Raw genomic sequence first — 22,604 nt, forward strand, 5'->3', positions numbered from 1 at the left:
GGGTTTTAATATCATCCTCGGGATGGATTGGCTATACCAATATTCTGCGAGTATTAATTGCAGAAGTCGGATAATTAGCTTTCGGCTTCCAGATGGTGATTGTCTGGAATTTGCAGGGAGTAAGTTAAAAGAAAAGCCGATAATTATATCGGCAATTCAAGCAAGAAGAGAGATTGCATGGGGAGTGGATGCATTCTTGGTTCAGATGGTGTCCACGCCGTCTGAGAAGAAGTCTTTGGCAGACGTTCCAGTTGTGGAAGAATTCCCCGATGTGTTTGTGGATGACTTGCCCGGACTACCCCCTGTGCGGGAAATGGAATTTGTTATAGACTTGGAACCTGGAGCGGCTCCTGTGCATAAAGCTCCTTATCGCATGGCACCGGCTGAATTAAAGGAGTTGAAGACTCAGTTGCAAGAGCTGGTAGAGAAGGGATTTATTCAGCCTAGTACTTCACCGTGGGGTGCACCAGTTTTGTTTGTTAAAAAGAAACATGGAACCCTCCGTATGTGCATTGATTATCAGGAATTGAATAAGGTGACCATCAAAAATAAATATCCTCTACCGCAGATAGATGATTTATTTGATCAGCTTCAAGGAGCAGCTGTGTTCTCTAAAATTGATCTGAGGTCGGGATACTACTAGCTGAGGATCAGAGACAAGGATGTGCCTAAAACTGCCTTCAGGTCGAGGTATGGGCATTATGAATTTAAGGTAATGCCGTTTGGGTTAGCTAATGCCCCTGCTGCTTTCATGGATTTAATGAATCGAATATTTCGACCTAATCTGGATTCCTTTGTGGTAGTATTCATCGATGATATTCTGATTTATTCCCGAGATGTTGAAGAGCATGTGTATCATCTTCGTCTGGTACTTGGGAAATTGAGAGAACACCAGTTGTACGCCAAGCTCAGTAAGTGTGAATTCTGGTTGGAAGAAGTTAGATTTCTTGGGCATGTGATTTCCCGAGACGGAGTGGCTGTTGATCCTAGTAAGGTAGAAGCCATTTTGTCATGGCAGCACCCGACTACAGTGCACGAGATCCAGAGTTTCTTGGGACTCGCCGAATACTACAGAAGATTTGTGGAGGATTTTGCTCGCCTATCCAGACCTCTCACAGCTTTGACTCAGAATAATATAGAATTTGTTTGGTCAGATAAGTGTGAGAGAAGCTTCCAAGAATTAAAGAACAGGTTGACGACGGCACCAGTGTTAGCGCTCCCAGAACCGCATAAACCATTCGTAGTCTTCAGTGATGCGTCTAAGTTTAGTTTGGGTTGTGTCCTTATGCAGGAAGGACGGGTTGTTGCCTATGCATCTCGTCAGCTAAAGGACCATGAGAAGAATTATCCGACGCATGATTTAGAGTTGGCTGCGATTGTTTTTGCTCTCAAGATCTGGCGGCACTTCTTGTATGGGGAAGCTTGTGAGGTATTTACTGATCACAAGAGCTTGAAGCATTTGTTTTCCCAGAAAAATCTGAACATGAGGCAGAGGCGATGGCTAGAGCTAATCAGTGACTATCAGTGTGAGATCAAGTACCATCCGGGGAAGGCTAATATAGTTGCTGATGCTTTGAGCCGAAAGTCGCACTTGGAAGATGAAGCCGAGCCGTCAGAATTGGATTCGTTGCTTTGTGGGATGAGAAGGCTCCTTATTGAGAGTTCGCAGCAAGAAGAGATTTTATCTTCAGTTCTTGATATTCGGGTAACCGATTTTGAAGAATTGAAGACTCTTCAAAGAAAGGATCCAAAGTTGCTAAATATCAGAAAAAGAGTCAGAAAATCTCGAGGGCTGTTGCATTATAGCATGGATAAAGATGGGATACTTCGGTTCCGAGATCGCAGAGTGGTCCCCAAAGATTCAGAATTCAAGGAGCAGATCATGGCAGAAGCTCATGCGGCCCCTTATTCAGTTCATCCCGACAGTACAAAGATGTATCGGGACTTGAAGAAAAATTACTGGTGGGATGGAATGAAGAAGGATATTGCCTTATATGTTGAGAAATGCCACACATGCCGTCAAGTGAAGGCAGAGCATCAAAGACCTGCAGGTATGCTCCAACCCCTCCCTATTCCTGAGTGGAAATGGGATGACATCACGATGGACTTTGTAGTGGGTTTGCTGAGAACGCCTAGTGGGAAAAATTCTGTTTGGGTGATTGTTGACCGGTTAACGAAAAGTGCTCATTCCCTGCCTGTTAATAACACCGACTCCTTGGGTAAGTTGACACGCTTGTACGTGAAAGAAATAGTGCGGCTGCACGGTATACCAAAGAGTATAGTGCCGTATCGAGACCCAAGGTTTACGTCGCAGTTCTGGAAGAGTTTGCAGGTAGCTTTGGGTACTAAGTTGAAGTTCAGTACTGCATATCACCCGCAGACAGACGGCCAATCAGAGCGCACCATTCAGACCCTTGAAAACATGTTGCGAGCATGTGTCATGGAATTTCAAGGGAGTTGGGAAAACCACTTGCCGCTCATCGAGTTTGCATATAATAATAGCTTCCATGCGACCATTCAGATGGCTCCCTATGAAGCTCTTTATGGGAGAAAGTGCAGGTCGCCCTTGTGTTGGGAAGAAGTCGGGGAGAGTAGGATAATTGGACCCGAAATACTTCAAGAGATGCAAAGCCAAGTCCGTATCATCAGAGATAAAATGGCGGCAGCTCAGAGTCGCCAGAAAAGCTACGCTGATACCAGGAGGAGAGAGTTATCTTTTGAAGTTGGTGATTAGGTTTACCTGAAAGTCTCTCCCATGAGAGGTGTTAAGCGTTTGGTAAGAAGAGGAAGTTGGATCCGAGGTATGTCGGCCCTTTTCAGATTCTGGAGAAGGTAGGGTCCGTCGCCTATAGAGTTGCTTTGCCAGAGTATTTTGGGGATATTCACGATGTCTTCCACGTATCATCCCTGAAGAAGAGCTTTGGACAGCAAGAGCCACACTTCGTCGACCTAGAGGGTATTCAGTTGCAACCGGATCTCACCTATGAGGTTGTTCCGTCGCAGATCATGGATTGGAAGGAGCAACAGTTGAGGTCCAAGACGATACCTCAGGTTAAGGTGGCTTGGGGAGATCCGTTAGCTCAAGACTTCTCTTGGAGCGAGTAGCGGACATGAGGGAGTAGTACCCGTACTTGTTTGAAGAATGAAGGTATGTATCTTAATCTTGGTCACAGATGGTTTATGTGTTTTTATGTGGTTTGTTTTAAGTTGGTGGTTGATCTTGCAAATTTTGAGGACGAAATTTATTTTTAAGGGGGGGAGGATGTGATGACCCGCTTTTGCGTGTATTTTCACTGAAGGGTTTTTTTTATTTTAATTAATATATTAGTTTAATTATTTTAATTTATTACATTTTAAAATTGGTTTTTAATTTATTTGATGTTGTGTTTTATTTATTTTAGTCGTTTTGCAGTTTTTAATCTCTTTCTCGGCGGTTTTGTTTTGTTTTCTCGGAGTGAGGATTGGACCTCGTCTCTTTCCTACATCCCTTTTTGCCTTTTTTCCCTTTTTCTTTTTTCTCTTTTCTTTTTCTTCTTTCTTTTTCTTTTTCTCTTTTTTCTTTCTTTTCTTTTTCTTCTTCCTTCCTCTCCTGATCGGCTCTCTCTCTCTCTCTCTCTCTCTCTCTCTCTCTCTCTCTCTCTCTCTCTCTCTCTCTCTCTCTCTCTCTCTCTCTCTCTCTCGCCGGAACTGCCTTCTGCCCTCGACCCGCCGCCGTCCGGCCGCCGTGCGGCACACTGCCCCCACCGGTTGAAGCCTCTCCCTCCGGCGCACCTCCCCACCAAATTTCAGCCCCATCCGGCCAGCCGTTTGGCCGGAAAATGCCCTTGAAGCCCCCACGGTTTTTGCCTTGATCCGCCGCCCTCTCTCCACCTCTGGCCACCACTTCTTCACCACTTCATCACCGGTCCCTCGCCGTCCTAACCCACCCATTTTCGGCCCCTAATAGCCACCGGAACAGCTCTCACGAGCTAGCTTTCCATTTTGGAAAATCCGGCCTCTCTCTGCCGTTTTCGCCGCCACCCACGGCCAACCACCACTTCCAATAGCTTCATAATCATCCTTAGACCATTCCCTATCAATCCCAATCCCTGGTTTGTCCCCGTTCAAAAGTGGGTATTTTACAACCCACGACCACAGTGAATTTTCACTGTTACGTTGCTTTTTCTCCGCCGTTTGCAACGCCACAAGCTTTCTAAAAATACCATATAGCGCTGTAAGTATTTTCCAAACCCTATTTTCAGATTTAAATATATATTGCTCATTCAATAATTTTATCTGTTGGTTGGCTGATTCCGGACTGAGTCCGAGGAGTTCGGGGGTCGGATGGATGGAGGATGGAGTTGCTTGTTTTATTGATATATGTTGGTTGATTATTTTTGTGCATTGATATTGCATTTACATGGTGCATGCACGTGTGTTTTTGTTTAATTGAGAAAAGCCTGTTTATTGGCGTAAGTGGACTTACGGGTGCGTGTGTATCACGATCCCAAGCCGGGATGGGGTATTATCCCGGTGGAGCTCCTCTGGTCACTCGGGAGCGGAATAAACTGAGTGATGTCCCCTGGGTTGTCTCTGGGCGACAACGGGAGCGGGGGCTAGGGGATGCTTGGCTGCGAACGCCCCGGGCGAGGAACCGGGCATCGCCCTATGCACCGACTCCGTGGCCCTTCGCTGGTGAGGGCTAGAGGATGCTTGGCTACGAACGCGCGAGGCGCGGAACTGGGCATTGCTCGTTAGGTGTCACATACGTGGTGGTACTCTGCAGTGTGGCACTGGAGCCAGGGTGTGCGGATGACCCCTAGGGGAGGTCATGGTGCATACGGATAAAATGTATAATGGTTTGAGATGGATATGGGCCAAATGTGACTTTTGGCGTGATATTTGGAAAGGGTTTGTTTTTGGGCCAAATGGGATTTTTGGCGTGCGTGGAAAAATATGTTTTTATGGGTTTTACGCATTGGCATCACTTCATGCATATTGTTTGAGTTTTATATGCTTTTATCTGGTGGTGTTTGGATTTTACTTACATGCGGTACCATTTTTGGTGCTGTAGATTTTGGTGCAGGATTCGAGGAAGAGGAGGAGGCTGAGCCCGAAGATGCGGCTCCGCCGGAATTTTGAGTCGAAGTTATGCTTTATAGTTTGGTTTAAAACTATATTTGTGTTTTTGTAATATTTTATTTATGTATGTTTTAAATAGCTTGTTTTATATTAAGAAAATTCTGGTACTTAGTTATATGACTTTCGTTATCCGCTGCATATTTCTTCGTGCACATATGTTGCTTTTGCACACACTTGGCACTCGTCGATAGGGTGGTGACCCGGGTTGTCACCATCCGGACGTCTCGATTTTCCCGTGTCCGTGCGTGGGGATTAGGGGGCGCCACAGTATAGGAACTTCTCTACCAGGATTATTTACAACTTCCCATCAAAACTGTAGGTCGAATGGCTAAATTTCTTGTTTGAACAGTTTTTACCTTTACTTGGCACAATTGTATATATATTCGCGCCACGACTATTATTTGAACCATTATGTAACCATTTGAATGGTAAGTAAAACATGTTTGAATGTTTTTTGAAGTGTTCGAACAATTGTTTTTTTTTAAGACGACATATTTCATCCCAAAAATTCTAGTTCGAACATATATTTATTTGTTCAAATGCATAAAAACTGCTTCCATGTTTTGAGATGAAATTTAATTTTCGTCCGAAACAAGTATTTTTAGGAATGAAATTTAATTCGTCCCTAAAAAATTTTGTCTCTAAAAATCTGGTTTCTTGTAGTGATAATTGGTTATTTTACACTGTTATCATTATGCTCTTTATCTTTCAATGATATAGTTTTAATCCTTGAATTCGTAATTCATTTAATTGAGTCCCTTTGTCAAACTTCCATTTGGAACTTTAGCAAAAATGTAATGTAGCATGCCACATGGCGATATATACAAAATAATAAGAATTTTAAACAAATCTAAATGAAAGTAATTAGGAAAATTAGGAACTAATTAGGGTTGAGCGACTGAGGAAGTAAGATAAATTAGGAAGTATTTTCTTGTTTCTCAAAATTATTGAACAGAACAATATCAACATTGTATGTAAAAACGTTTAACTATCACAATAGTTGAATAATTTATTGATGAATTATCATTGATGAATTAATGATAATAGGTCGAAAACAATTCACCATAAAACATGCAAGATAAACTTATGTTGAAAATCCATCCCTTGGTTATTGGCCTAACAAAAGGGAACAAATATTCAGTTTTGGCTGATATGCCAATAATTCATGCAACAAATTAATATACATGATGATATCCTATTGCAGCTAAGTTATAATTTCAGTTTCATTTTCCTGTCGAAGATGCTTGGCCCATAGGTTGAAATGATCATATCTTTAAGAATAGGGAACTAAATCCATAAGAAGAAGAAGATTGGAACACCACCCAAACAAATAAGAGGAATTGAAATCCTTAATTGCTCGTTTAGGATGATTAATAGGGCACCGGCAAAGGTTATCATCATGGTCGCAATAGAGCAAAAGAGGGTGAAAAGGCCTATTATCATTTGCCTTGGCAAATACTTGAGAAAATCATCTTCTGAATAACGTGAGGTAAGGATTCCCAAAAAGATCAAGACAGAACTTGAGGATAAAAAGAAGGACAAGGCATCAGATATCATAAAGACCCTAAACAGGCCCAGATCTCGATTTTTATCACCTGGAAGGGTAAAGGCCGCTTGAAACATAATGGAAACAATGAGAATACCCACCACTGTACATGACGTTGCTGTGTCCTTCATCCATTTCTCTCCTTCTTTCATCATGTTCTCATGGTTTTTCATAAATAATTGTCGGGGAGTGAAACCCTCATTGTTGATACTTTCCTTATCCTTGGGATGGACAACTCTCTCTACCTCCTGCATGTATAGTATTAGAAAAACACTGAAAATCTAACCTCACACAGAAGAAATGGTAATTTAACGAGGTCAATGCTTCCAAATTAGATTAATCTACCTAGTCCATGTTAAATCGTCATGAGCTCCATTGAATATATAGTGCTAAGTGCATATATATATATATATATATGTGTGTGTGTGTGTGTATATTTCGGACATGTACAAGGATTGAGGAAATGACTAGAATTGATATTCTATAAGACCATTAATCCTTATATATCCCAGTACGTACCTCAACCTCGATCTGCCTTCTACGACCTGATCTAAGAATAAAGATAGAAAAGGTCTATGGCAATCTTTCATTTCATGCTTTTTACTTGTTAAAATATTGTTCCTGCAGTCCCAATTTGGAATAAGAAGATCGGACCGCAACAGGATGACGTTGCATTGGAAGAATTATAGAAGACTAATATTTCACCTGCATGTAATCGATGTTCAATATTGTGGCATTGGTGTTTCTTTCTCTGTACCATATATGAAGCTGAAAAGTTAATGTAGACTCGGGGCCGAGTCTTGCTGGAAGGGCCTACTTCATATTTTTGGGTAGTGATAGGTTTACTACCCTATCACTACCCATTTACTACTTATAACATATTAGAAATTTTTTATTTTTTAATTATTTTCTTTTAATTATCTTTTTAACATCCTTAGCCATTAAGAAAAAATTTTAAAAATATATAATTTTACAAATAGTTACTTCCCTAACTATTAAGTAAAATTAAAAATTAAAAAAAATCAAATACAAAATGAGTAGTAAAATAGTAGTAATCCTATCATTTTCCCATATTTTTATTATGATTTCACATGAGGTAATCAAGTTAAAATTAACAAGAACTTGAGAGAATCTTAATTAAGTCTTTCTCCAATCTAGGAGTATGACAAGGAATTGTTAATTAAGTTCAACTCCCAAACACTACATAAATCTCAGGCACTTATTGTATAAGACTACTGGTTACGAGCTAGTCATTTTATAAACTTCCTTTTTGTGCTTAACACCTACGACATGAGAGAGAGAGAGAGAGAGAGAGAGAGAGAGAGAGAGAGAGAGAGAGAGAGAGAGAGAGAGAGGACCTTGAACCATTGTAACTCTCTTTGCATTTGTAAAGCTGCCCCTGGGATTTGATTAACCTTAGTGGAATGTTCCATCATCCCTGCCATATGTAATATGTTATTTCTTTTGACATCTAGTAAACATGTCAAGGAGTAGTACTTCATCTTCATATCTCTGGAGTATGGAATGCTAAAGATTTTTTCGTGACGATGCAAGACAACAAGCATAAATATGTTTCTTTCATCTTTATCATGGACCCATATAAATTGTAGGTATGCTTGAAGCATCTTAGAAACAAACTCGAAAATCCCATTCTTGGTAGCCCGGCAAATGGCAAAATTAACCAGACCATCTATAAGTTGCTGAATTTTTTATTCTGATATCACTTTACACATGTGAGAAAGAAGTTCATTGTACTGGTCATGGACCTTCTTCATTTCGTACAACTGCGTGATTCCTTTGACAATTATGATTGAGACATTGCCAATTAGTTAACTAGATGAAAATTATAAATAAACTAATAATAAAAAAAACAAAAAACAAAACAAAATTAGTAATAATTTTTCAAATCTCAATTCACCTAATTTTTCAAATCATAAAACAATAATAATAATAATAAATAATATTTTGAACTTTCATTTAAAACTAAAAATTCTCATCTCATCATCTAAATATTTGAATTTTTTTTAGTATTTTTTTTTTAATATTTGAGTTTTTCAATATTTGTTGTTAAATTTCTTATGTTTTAACAAGGGGTATATCTGCCAATTTTTTATGGAGGGGGGGAAATTGCTAACTTTTCATAATTTGAGGGAACAATTGTTAGAAACTTATAATTGACAATTTTGGGGGTGATAGGAAATTAATGTTGCAATCGTTTGAGAGGCTTTATATATTTATCCCAAATTATCTTTAATAAACACACAATTGCAACTTCGTAGTGAAATGCCCGATATTGATTCAATTACCGACTGGTCTTTTAAGTAATTCCTAATTATTATTATTATTATTATTATTATTATTATGTCTTTGTTAAGTTAACAGATCAGAGATTAAAGAATACTAGTACTCTACACAGGAGAATATATGTTTAGGTATTCTCAGGGATCGCTTGATTTCTTTTTTAATTACTAATTAGAAGAAGTAATCCAATACATATTATTGATGGTGTTTTTTAAAATGAGCCATTAATAATGAATAATATTAAAATGTAAAGCAAGAGAATTAAAGGATCAGAGTGGTAATACAGGAGTAGATGCGTTGCTTCCAAAACCCGAGCTGAATTCCACTTGGGACAGAATGACGCATAGAGGCCAATGCTAAGATGAGAGACTCGTCATCCTTGTCAAGAGCCAGTGCCAAACGTGGGCAGGTTAAGATTAATCCCAGAATAATATTTGTTAATGTGTCGTACGTATCAAGCGTATCACGTACAGAACATGCATAAAATGGTCAAAGAGGAATTATTATATATATGGCAAGAAAATAATAGCAGCCAATTAATCGATTAGAAGTTTTAAGTTTAGACTAAAACAAATTTATATATTCACAATGGCCGTAATAATGCTGATCAACTCAAAGTATCTTCGAAGCATGCACTCCACCATTCGCCAATTTCCAAGCACGGCTGCCATGCTTAGAGCTGTGTAACCATCACTATCATACATGGCCAAGCTCTGATTCGACATCAGCATCACCAACACTTCCACTATATGCTCATGTCCATATATAACAGCAGTGTGAAGAGCCATTGTACCTTTATCTGAGATTTCCAAATTCAATGCGTCGAGGGGTAGGTACTCAATAATTTCCTTTGTCTTATCCAAATTACCGTCTCGCACAACATTATACAATTTTGGAAACATACATAACTCTTTATCATTCCAACCTTCTGTCATTTTTTCTTTACTTTCTCTACAATGTTTAAGTATTCAATGACTATCTTTAAAAAAAAAAAGTATTCAATGACTAAGAATTCATTTGTATTTCAAAATTATATAAATAGTAGTAAAATAATTTAATCAATTAAGATGTTTTAATGGCCTGATTTTATTCTAGTGGTGTTGAGAAACTAAATTATGAAAAACTTTAATAATTTTGTATTTTATTTATGTGTCCAAATAAGTTATAAACATACATGCACAAGAAACGTACCTATGTCAGAAATATACAGTACCAATTAACAAGTCAAGCTGGCAGATATCTGGATGCCAAAAATTAACGTTTTTATAGCATTATATTAATATAATATTCTAACGCATGGAGGGGAAAAAAAAAAAAACTAATTATACAAGTATTGCAACTATTTTCCTTTTTTCTTTTTCTTTTTTTTTTTTCTTTAATGAGAAAGCAGCATTTCTTCAACAGGAGATATATAATTAGGGATGTGGGATTCAATAACTTTTTAGGTAAAGTTTCTAACTTTTTTTTATGTTTTTGACTATCCATATTGGATTGACAGTCTGTCTGTATGTAATAAACTTTTATTAAATATATTTTTATCTTCATTTTCATAAACCTATACATCAAAATCTATAAAATCCGTTGAGCAAAATATGTACGACACTAGCTCATACTTATAATATATAAAAACCCAAGAATTGTGAGATAATCAGGAGTTGCAGTGAAAATTAATTTTACTACTTACCACTTACTAACATCTATGAACTTATCTCATCTTATTATTATAATTTTTTTTAAATTTTTACATAAAATATAATAAATATTAATAATTATTATAGCTCAACTCAGATGGCTATCCCAATATAAATTTACCAATTTTTTCACATCTCAAACAATACTTAGATAACACATATGGCTAATTAATACTCTAAGACTCATAAAGAACAAAGTATCCAACAAAGTTTGTCGTTTTGTGTTTTATGTCTGCAGTATATCTTATCTGCTGCAAATAATTTGGTTTGGATCTTACATCCCGCCTTCGCTTGCTGATTTAAAAATCGGAGCCTAAAACTCATTAAATAGGAAGTAGAAAACAGAGCCAAAAAAACTAGAATACAGTAGATTTAGATCTTTAATTATAGAAAGCAGCTCTTATGAAATGACAAGTACGGCTTCAGCACTCTCATCATGATGTACACAGCTATGTAATTTATACTTACGACGCTGGACTGGAGGAGGGATTTTCTCCAAAGTTAGCTGTCGGCTTCTTAGTCTGATCTTGTTAAGACTAAAGAGAAGAGAATTATTTGGGTAGAATATCTTGTATTGCTCGGTAATAAGTTACAAATAAATAGATGTTTACAATGAACTAAAATGGAAATAATCACATATGGTAGGAAACTAATTGGTGCTGATTTCTTGGAGGCTAAAATATATGGTAATGTACATATGGAAATATTCATAGCTGTCAATACTACCCCTCAAGTTGGCGCATGGAGATCCGTAATGCCAAACTTGCGCGAAAAATGATGAAAGAGATCGTGGCCTAAAGTTTTAGTGAAGATATCGGCAACTTGATCTTGGGAAGAGGTGTGAACAGCTTTGAGGAGACCAGAACGAATCTTATCACGAACAATGTGACAATCAATCTTGAAAAAGCAGTGGTTCTACATAACACTACACCTAGAGGGGGGGTGAATAGGTGTAATCTAATTTTTATGACTTTTTGAAAATTAATCAAACAAGCAGATAATAAATGAAACAAATAACACAAATAATCAACACATGATTTTGTTCACGGAGTGGAAACTCATTTGAAGAACCTCTTCAAAATCTAAAACCACTCCGGGTGTAAGACACCACCTCAAATCCACTATAGAAACTTTAGTTTGTTACAACCAATTTAGAACACTCACAAAACCTTTGTAGTAGCTAAACTTGGCTTGCAACACCACGAGTGACCCACTCGATCTCTACATGCATGTAGTGTCGGAACTCCGACCTTCCTATAGCTTCCCACGAGAACCTCTCGATCTCTGCATCAACGGCAGCTCCGGACTCTTCCGGCCAACAAAAATGTCCACTTCAATGGACTCAAGTAAAAGCTGATTTTTGTGTATGTTGTGGTGGAGAAATGTTTTTCCAAGAAAGAATCAATCAAATGGGGGAGAGATTGCTCTAAGATGTTCTTGGAGGCCCTTAGGGTTTTTGCTCTGATTCTCCACACATAGAACAGAAGCTAACATGTTCTATTTATAGTTCCCATCAAATGAGGCGTTCAAAACCCTACATTGTAAGTGATCTGGAACATTGGCTCGAGCGAAGTGTCGAGCGAAGGTCGAGCGCCGAAATCTGCCTGAGTTCGCTCGAGCGCCATGTCGAGCGAGTATCGAGCGGTCGACTCTGCCTGAGTTCGCTCGAGCTCAGTGTCGAGCGAGGGTCGAGCGACACACTCTGCCTGAGACTGACTTCAAATGAGTCATCAACAGATATGTCATGAATATTGGAGTAAAACTCCCTAACCAACTCCACAGAAGGAGTGGGATGACCAGTGGTCAATGCTTGCCACTGACGAGACTCAAAAATACGGGGAATTATAGTCTCGGTAAGCTCACCTAATGTCACTTCACGCTCGACTATGGGAGTACGATGCGAGAAGTTCTGAGAGTATAACTCTTGGGCTCGAGCACTATGGAATTGGGCTTGAGCGGGTGCAGGGGGGTTTTGGCGAGGACGAACACGTCGAGACATGGTTTCAGCTGTAGACAGAGTCAACGACGTTAGACAAGGCTAAGGCAATGCAAAGATGTGATGAATGCATGCATGCTGACGCAACAATGCCAACTAACAATGCAAGACTCGGTGCATGCCCGATGTCACTCCTCATTTTTCAAAACAATAACAAATGCATAGGTCAAAGTGTCCCATATGCATGCCAATGCCTACTCATGTGAAAGACCAACATGCATGCTAATGCCAACCGCATTCATGACACATGCAATGACAACTCAAGCCATTTACAAGCTAATGCCAACTCATTTGCAAGCGGAAGCCAAACCTCATGTATGACCCATGTGCATGCCAATCCTAAACCAAAATGCCTTCAAAACATAATGCAATCTTAGTGAAATGATGTCTCAAACCTAGGATAGACATGAAATAGATATGGGAGCAATGCTATGCCAATGCATGATGAAAAACCAAAAACACACTTCATTGAGGCATTTTATCGAATACTTGGAGTGCATCCAAGTGAGAAACTCGGGTATAGACCCATGGGAGTTTCAAAAAAACCTCCTAAATACAACCAATCCCAACAATGGCTATACAATAGCCTCAATAAAACAAGATAAAAGAAAAACAATCGAAGAAAGACTCTCAAACACCCAATCCGAAACCCAAATGCATAACAACACACGGAAAAACCCTAAAATAAAAGCATCAAATCACGAAAATACAAGAGAGAAAAGGATTTACCTTGGTTTGAAGATGATTTCGGAAGAAAAACACTTGTTTAACGAAGAAAATTTGAGAAAAGGAGGAAGAAAATCGCACGGGAGGGAGAAAGATGCCACTGTGCTCGAGCGGCTCGAGCGGCGCTGGGTTTTTTATACCAGGCATTCGCTCGAGCGAACTTAAAACCCTCGAGCGGCTGTCGAGCGGTTTGTCGCTCGAGCGGGGTCGAGCGAGTGTCGAGCGAGACCTCCAGAAAAAACACATTTTTGCCCAGTTTTGAGGCACACAACACTCACATGACTTGGACAAATACTGGGAATGTTAATTTTCACACCAAGAGTACATATCAAATGTAGAGAAGCATCATATTCCCATAAAATACGCAGTTTAAAAACCAAGTATCACAAGTAATATAGACGTGCGTGTTTAAAGCGGTCCTTGCTCAATCAAGAAATTTCAACCGTAAGGCGTGAGTGGGGTTGGGCTGAACATGAAACCATAGGTGCTTGGGAAGCTCATTCAAGACACAGAAAGTCAAACCTAATGCTGCTAGGACCTGAATCGTTCTGTTTAAATACTTGTCTCAGTATGTTCAAGAAAACAGAAAAACTTATTCTGTTTTTCACCCTCCTTTTTTTTTTTTTTTTTTATTTTTTTTTTTTTATATATATATATAATAACTTCACTTTTTCTTTTCTGTTTGAGATACCATATTTTTGCACAAGCGAACCATGATGAGGTCATCTAGCCCGTGGTCAATTCTGTATGAAGATAGAGCTTCCTACCACTTTTGATTGCCTCCCCAATAAACTCACAAGTGGTGAAATGCCAATTGACTGAGTTTGGAGTGAAGTGTGTGCTGCCAGTCACAGATTACACGAGATACTCATGTTCCAAACCTTTGTAAACATAGATATATGATACAAATCTCAAAAGATACATGCACCAAGATTTTTAGAATTAACAACCCCCACTATTATATAGCGCAATCATGGAGTGCATGTAGGGGCAGCAATCAAAGACAATAAAAACTAAACAGCTAACAAATGCAACCCAAACATCAACAACAATAAAAAATAAATAAAAAAAATGAAAGTGCATGAAAAACATGTAATGCATGTTATGCATGTTTCAGGCTTATGTCAAAGCACAAACCCCAATAGCCTTTCTAAGAAGTTCAAACCGAAGCTTATCCAAGGGTTTTTGTAAAAAGGTCGGCTAGTTGATGTTCGGTGGGAACATACTCAAGGGTCACAACCTTCGTTTCCACAAGCTCCCGAATGAGATGGTGCCTAATGTCAATGTGCTTGGTCCTGGAGTGTTGAACAGGATTTTTTGAAATGTTAATAGCACTGGTATTGTCACAATAGACGCTCATCACTCCTTGGGCAATGCCATAGTCACATAGCATTTGCTTCATCCACAACAATTGCGTGCAACAACTCCCTGCAGCAATGTATTCAGCTTCAGCCGTAGACATGGAAATTGAGTTTTGTTTTCTTACTCATCCAGGCTACCAAGTTCGTCCCCACATAGAAACACCCACCAGAGGTGCTTTTCCTATCATCTGCATTACCTGCCCAATCAGCATCTGAATAGCCCTGCAAGTTCAGTGTTAGAGTCTCTAGAATACCAAATCCCATAGTTAATCGTCTCATTCACATAACGAAGTATGCGTTTGACAGCTATTAAAATGTGATTCTTTTTGGATTGGCTTGAAATCTAGCACACACCCCAACACTAAAAGCAATGTCAGGTCTACTTGCAGTGAGATACAGCAAACTCCCAATCATGCTCCTATATAAAGATTGCTCAACATTCTTGCCTGACAGATCAGCGCTTAGCTTAACACTGGTGCTCATGGGAGTTCTAGCATGGCTCTTGCCATCTAATCCAAATTTTGTGATAAGATCTTTTGCATATTTGGATTGAGATATGAATAACCCATCATTCAACTGTTTTACTTGGAGTCCCAAGAAAAAGGTTTAATTCACCTACCATGCTCATCTCAAATTCACTCTTCATCTCATCAGCAAACTCAAGAGCCAGAGTGTCAATAGAAGATCCAAAAACAATATCATCCACATAAATTTTGAGCAATTGTTATGTCTTCTCCAGCTTTTCTGATGAATAATGTCCTATCAAACACTTCCTCTCAAAAAACTTGTGGTTCTCCAAATAGGAAGTTAGTCCTTTCATACCAAGCTCTGGGAGCCCTGTTTTTAGGCCATAAAGAGCTTTCTTCAGCCTGTAGACATGACTAGGATATTTTGGATCCTTGAAACCCTTTGGTTGTTCAACATATACTTCTTCTTGGAGAACTCCATTCAGAAAAAGCACTCTTGACGTCCATTTGATAGAGCTTGAAACACATATGACAAGCGATGCTCAACAAAAATTCGAATTGACTCAAGTTGGGGCAACCGGAGCGAAAGTCTCATCGAAGTCTATACCCTCCATCTGGGCATACCCTTGAGCAAACCAGTCTTGCTTTATTTCGCACAATGATTCCATTCTCATCAGACTTGTTCTTGAAAATCCATTTTGTGCCTACCACATTGTGACTTTCTGGTCTTGGCACCAAATACCACAACATCGTTCCTCACAAAATTGATTTATTTCATCATGCATAGCATTTAACCAATTCTCGTCACTCAAAGCTTCTTCGACCCTTTTTGGCTCAATTTGTGAGATGTAACTTGAGTGAGCCAATTGATTTACCACTTTCCTTCTTAGTCTCATCCCTTCATCTATGTTTCCTATAATATTTTCTTGGGGATGATTCAACTTTACTCTTGAAGAAGGTTCCTTTTGGCTTCTTATCTTTTCATTTGATGCGAACTCCAAGTTTTCCCTTATTGCATCACTATCTTCTCTTTCAGCTCCACTTGGTAAGTGAGATGGCTCATCTTTATTCAATTTCTCTTCAGGAGCATCATTCACTACCACATTTATGGATTCTATTACAGTTCTGGTGTGCAGATTGTAGCATCTATACGCACGACTGTTTCTAGAGTATCCAAGAAAAAATCCCTTCATCACTTTTGGGGTCAAACTTAGCTAAGTTTTCCCTGTCTCTCAAAATGTAGCATTGACTTCCAAACACCTTGAAGTACTTCACATTTGGTTTCTTTCCTTTCCACAGTTCATATGGTGTTTTTGGAAGTGTTTTGGTCTCGGATAGACTCTATTCACAATATGACATGCCGTGTTCACAGCTTCTCCCCAAAAATGGGTAGGAACATTCTTGCTGTGTATCATGACTCGAGCCATTTCTTGAATCACCCGGTTCTTTCTTTCAACCACTCCATTTTGCTGTGGAGTGATAGGGGCAGAAAAATTCTTGACTGATGCCCTCTTCATCACAGAAACTCTCAAGATTTGAATTGTCAAATTCTCTTCCATGATCGCTCCTAATTCTAACTATTACCTTTCCTTGCTCATTTTGAAGCTTCTTGCACAAGATTTTTAATCACATTAGGAGCTTCAGCTTTCTCTCTCAGAAATTCCACCCATGAATATCTGGTGAAGTCATCCACCATTACTAGTATGTATCTCTTTCCCCCCAGGCTTTCAGTTCTAGAGGGTCCCCATAAGATCTATGTGCAATAACTCCAAAGGTTGTTCAGTTAGGATAGCCGTAGTTTTCTTGTGAGCTGTTCTGACTTGTTTTCCCAATTGACATGGACCCACACACAGGAGTCTCCACTTTTACCCAGCTCAGGCAATCCTATCACCATATCTTTCTTGGCAATCTTGGACAGATTTTTATGATTCACGTGTCCAAGTCTTTGGTGCCACAGGTCTGTTGCCTCACTCTTAGCACTGTTGTAATTATGTTGAAAATTAGGAGTGATGCCATAACAATTGTCAGATGTCCTCGTTCCCTGCATCATGCAGTTTCCATCATTATCTGAAACAATGCATTTTTCTTTTGAAAAGCGAACCTCAGCACCATTGTCACACATTTGACTTATGCTGAGAAGATTTGCTTTTAATCCATCAACAAACAGTACTTCCCTCAAGACGGGTAGTCCAGGTATATCAATTTCACCTTTTCCAACTATATCAGCTTTTCCACCATCTCCAAAAGTTACTGTTCCACACTTGTATTCCTCAACAGTTTTTAAACAAACTCCTATCACCTGACATGTGACGCGAGCATCCACTATCAAGGTACCACACATATGTGTCTCTAGTCTTTAGAGCAATGTGTGCCACATGACATGTGTTTTCTTTCTCCAGTTCTGACCCACATCTTTCTAACTTTTGGAGAGCCACCCTTTTTGGTAGTTGACAGTTGGTCTAACTTGACATTCAGCATCTCATTTTGCCTAGTTAAGGCCATCACTTGACTCCAAAGATTCAGATGCCCTCTTCTTGGTTGTCTATCTCCATTTTTCATGTGATTCTTCCTAAGCTCATAGCAATTTGGTCGGATGTGGCCAGGCCCTACCACAATTATGACACACACAGTTTTCTTTGCTATCTCTTTGTCTCCTAAATGAAGAGGTATACTTAGGAGCAGTTATGAGACGTTTACCCATGTTTGAAGGGTGCACACTTTTGCTTTGAGAAGGTGTATGTTCATACGTGATGTATCTTTTCAGCTTAAAAACACTCCGTTACAACATGACCTGTTTTACCGACAGTGGTGACAAATAGGTCTTGCACTTCTAGTTCTTGGTTTCACATGAGACAGAACACCCATTTGGACATGAGATTTGCCCTTGTCAGATGGGTTAGTCTTTCCATTGACAGCTGATTCACGAACAAACACAGTCTTCTTCTCATTTTTGTGGGAGACCTTTGAGGTGGTTGCAGTCTCAGATTTTACTGCACCATATCCCAGACCACTCTTGTCACTATGGGGCTTTCCAAAGCTTAGAATTTCATCCAACTTTTGTTTCCCGCTGGAGAAGGATTTCAGCTTTTCCTTCAACAAGCTTATTTCACTTTCATGAGCTTTTAACTCATCTTCCAAGCAAACCTTCTTCATTTTAAAGTGATCAGCTAGAACAATGGCATAAGTTAATTTGCCTTGAAGCTCTTCATTTTCTCTTTTAATGAAGTCTATCTCTTCAATGTGCACTTTGTTGAGTTTTCTCAATTTAACACATTCCTTGTATAACTTCTCATAAACTTCTTGCAGCTCATCTTCATATTCAGATTCATTTCCAGACTTGCTCTCATCATCCGACACATTTTCACTGTGTTGACTTTTGCTATCTACCGAGACAGTGAATGCCATGTAATTCAGATTTCTTTTTGGGGAAGAGTTCCCTGATGAATCACTTGACTCCGATTCACTCTCACTTAGGGATGCAATTTTTGCTCTTTCTTTTGCCTTTTTGTAGTTTGGACATTCCAGACGAATGTGTCCAAAAACCACGGCATTCATGACACTGCACACTTGACTGACCCTTGTCTCTATTTGTTCTAGTGTGCTTTTCAAAGTTTTTATCCTTGTTCCCTGAACTTGAGCCTCTGTTGTATCTTTCAAACTTTTTCTTCTCTAGGCTCTGATTCTTTTTATTTCTAGCCACAAACATTTTCCTGAATTTCTTAGCATAGAATGCTATTTCTTTGTCACTCATAGCCAAATCATCGGATGACTCATCTGACTCCTGTTTAACAGTATTGAGGGCTATGGACTTGTGCTTTCTGTCCATTGGAAGAGTATGTTCATATGTTTGGAGAGAGCCCACCAATTCTTCAATTCTCATAGTATCCCACATCTTTGCTTTCCTCAATAGCCGTAACCTTAGGACGAAATCTCTCAGGAAGAGATCTGAGAACTTTTCTCACAACTCTATTCTCAGGAAATTCTGTCCCCTAGATTAAAGCGAGAGTTGACGATATCATTTAGTTTTGCATAGAAAGCATCAAATGTCTCATCATCCTTCATTCTCAACTCCTCAAAACTGGTGGTCAGCATTTGAAGTTTAGAATTCTTTACAGCCTTGGTACCTTCATGGGTAACCTCAAGAATGTCCCCATGCCTCTTTGCAATTTTCACACATGGAGATTCTCTTGAACTCCTCCTGGGACACGGCCATGAACATTGCATTCAAGCCTTTGCTATTCCAACTACACTCATTGACTTCATCCCTAGAGTAATTTTCCACACTCTTGGGGGTTTGGACTCCTTCAATGACTACAACCGGTTCCTTCCATCCATTTGTTATGGAAGCCCACACTCGTTCATCCACAGACTTAAGGAAAGCTCTCATTCGAACTTTCCAATACGCATAGTTTGCTTCCATCAAAAAAATGGTGGAGATGTGAGTGATTGAGACCTATCCATTTAAACCACTACAGCAGGATCACACTCAGGAACTAAATCCTAGCGGAGTGAACCCTCTCTGATACCAATTGAAAAAGCAGTGGTTCTACACAACACTACACCTAGAGGGGGGGTGAATAGGTGTAATCTAATTTTTATGACTTTTTAAAAATTAATCAAACAAGCAGATAATAAATGAAACAAATAACACAAATAATCAACACATGATTTTGTTCACGGAGTGGAAACTCATTTGAAGAACCTCTTCAAAATCTAAAACCACTCCGGGTGTAAGACACCACCTCAAATCCACTATAGAAACTTTAGTTTGTTACAACCAATTTAGAACACTCACAAAACCTTTGTAGTAGCTAAACTTGGCTTGCAACACCACGAGTGACCCACTCGATCTCTACATGCATGTAGTGTCGGAACTCCGACCTTTCCTATAGCTTCCCACGAGAACCTCTCGATCTCTGCATCAACGGCAGCTCCGGACTCTTCCGGCCAACAAAAATGTCCACTTCAATGGACTCAAGTAAAAGCTGATTTTTGTGTATGTTGTGGTGGAGAAATGTTTTTCCAAGAAAGAATCAATCAAATGGGGGAGAGATTGCTCTAAGATGTTCTTGGAGGCCCTTAGGGTTTTTGCTCTGATTCTCCACACATAGAACAGAAGCTAACATGTTCTATTTATAGTTCCCATCAAATGAGGCGTTCAAAACCCTACATTGTAAGTGATCTGGAACATTGGCTCGAGCGAAAGTGTCGAGCGAAGGTCGAGCGCCGAAATCTGCCTGAGTTCGCTCGAGCGCCATGTCGAGCGAGTATCGAGCGGTCGACTCTACCTGAGTTCGCTCGAGCTCAGTGTCGAGCGAGGGTCGAGCGACACACTTTGCCTGGGTTCGCTTTGAGCTCAGTGTCGAGCGATGGTCGAGCGGTTGAATCTGCCTGAGTTCGCTCGAGCCGTATGTCGAGCGATGGTCGAGCGGTTGAATCTGCCTGAGTTCGCTCGAGCGCTCTGTCGAGCGAGGGTCGAGCGAAGTCGCTTCTTTTGACCAATAATGAGCACACTTCCAGCCCACTTCAAGCCTTCCGTAACAACACTTGTTACAACACTATTTTACACAGGTTTTCACAAGAATATGCCAACACACTCATTTTTCCCTCAACAAATCTCAATGTGTTTGGTGCGCTCATGAAAGACAGGATTGTGAGCAATGTAGAGAGCAGACTGATTATCACAATGTAAGGTGAAAGGTTTAGGATGAGAGAGACCAAAATCAGTGAGAAGCTGTTTGAGCCAGGTGAGCTCACAGGTAGTAACAACCATAGCTCGATACTCGGCTTCAGCGGAAGAGCGTGCCACAGTAGTCTATTTTTTTGTACGCCAGGAGATGGGACTAGGACCTGTCTGAATAAAGTAGCCGGTAGTCGAACGACGAGTGGTGGGACAACTGGCCCAAATCAGAATCAGTGTATGCTGTGACATGAAGACTGGTAGATGAAGGAAAGAAGAGGGCCTTGGCCAGGGCTGGCTTTGAGGTAGCGGAGAACTCTAATAGCTGCAGTCATATGAGGAACCCGAGGAGCATGCATGAACTGACTGAGAATGTTGACAGCATAAACAATGTCTGGTCTGGTAATGGTCAGGTAGATAAGACGACCAACAAGACGATGGTAGGAACAAGGGTCAGGAAGTAAATCACCAACTTGAGGACTAAGTTTCAGATGTTGTTCCATGGGAAAAGAAGCAGTCTGGGCACCAAGTTGTCCACTGTCAGATAGTATGTCAAGAGCATATTTGCGCTGATTAAGGAAGATGCCATTAGGAGACCGGGCAACTTCGAGACCAAGAAAATACTTCAGAGAACCAAGATCCTTAGTCTTGAAATGAGTAGAGAGAACATGTTTGAAAAACTCGATCTGAGAGATGTCATTACCAGCGACTAAAATATCATCAACATAAACAAGGACAAGAGTGATGCTAGTGCAGGTGACAAAAGTAAACAAAGCATGGTCAGCCTGAGACTGATGAAAACCTGCATCAAGAAGCACATTGGTTAGTTTAAAAAACCAGTTCCTAGAGGCTTGTTTAAGGCCATAAAGGGATTTTCTGAGGCGACAGACACGGGTCTCCCCCTTGGGGCAATATCCGGGGGGTGGGGTCATGTAGACTTCTTCATCAAGATCGCCGTGCAAGAAGGCATTATTGACGTCGAGTTGATGAATAATCCAATGTTTGGAGGCGGCAACAGCTAACAGGCACCGTACAGTGGTCATTTTTGCAACAGGAGCAAAAGTCTCATGATAATCAAGGCCTTCAATTTGGGTATAGCCCTTGGCAACAAGGCGAGCTTTGTACCGTTCAATAGAACCATCAGCTTTGAGTTTGGTTTTGAAGACCCATTTGCAGCCAATGGGTTTTTTACCAGGAGGAAGAAACTCAAGAGTCCAAGTCGAGTTGGCTTCTAAGGCTCGAAGTTCAGAAGACATGGCCTCACGCCAATGAGAGTGACGAATAGCCTCAGAATAACAGGTGGGATCAATACAAGTGGTAAGAGCAGTTAAATAAGAAATATGGGAAGGAGAAAAACGAGAATATGAAAGAAAAGCAGATAGAGGATGAGCAATACCTGAGACCGGTGGAGTAGGTAAGGATGCCGTGGACTCCGTATGTAAGGTGGGACATATATAGTCGTTGAGATAGGCGGGGCGAGTAATGGTGCGACGAGGACGAGGGACAGGGGAGGGAGGAGGAGATGGAAGTGATTGAGGTGGAGAAGAAGAGATAATGGGAAGATCAGAGGGGGAAGAAGAGGGAACTATAGGTTCAGGAACAGGAAGAGGAATGATGGGAGAGGATTGGGAAGGAGAGTCTGAAATATGTTGGAAGGGAAATTGTTGCTCATGAAAGGTGACATCACGGGAGTAAAAAATAGACTGAGTGGCAAG

Source organism: Carya illinoinensis, chromosome 14 (genome assembly GCF_018687715.1).
Source record: "Carya illinoinensis cultivar Pawnee chromosome 14, C.illinoinensisPawnee_v1, whole genome shotgun sequence".
NCBI lineage: Eukaryota > Viridiplantae > Streptophyta > Magnoliopsida > Fagales > Juglandaceae > Carya > Carya illinoinensis.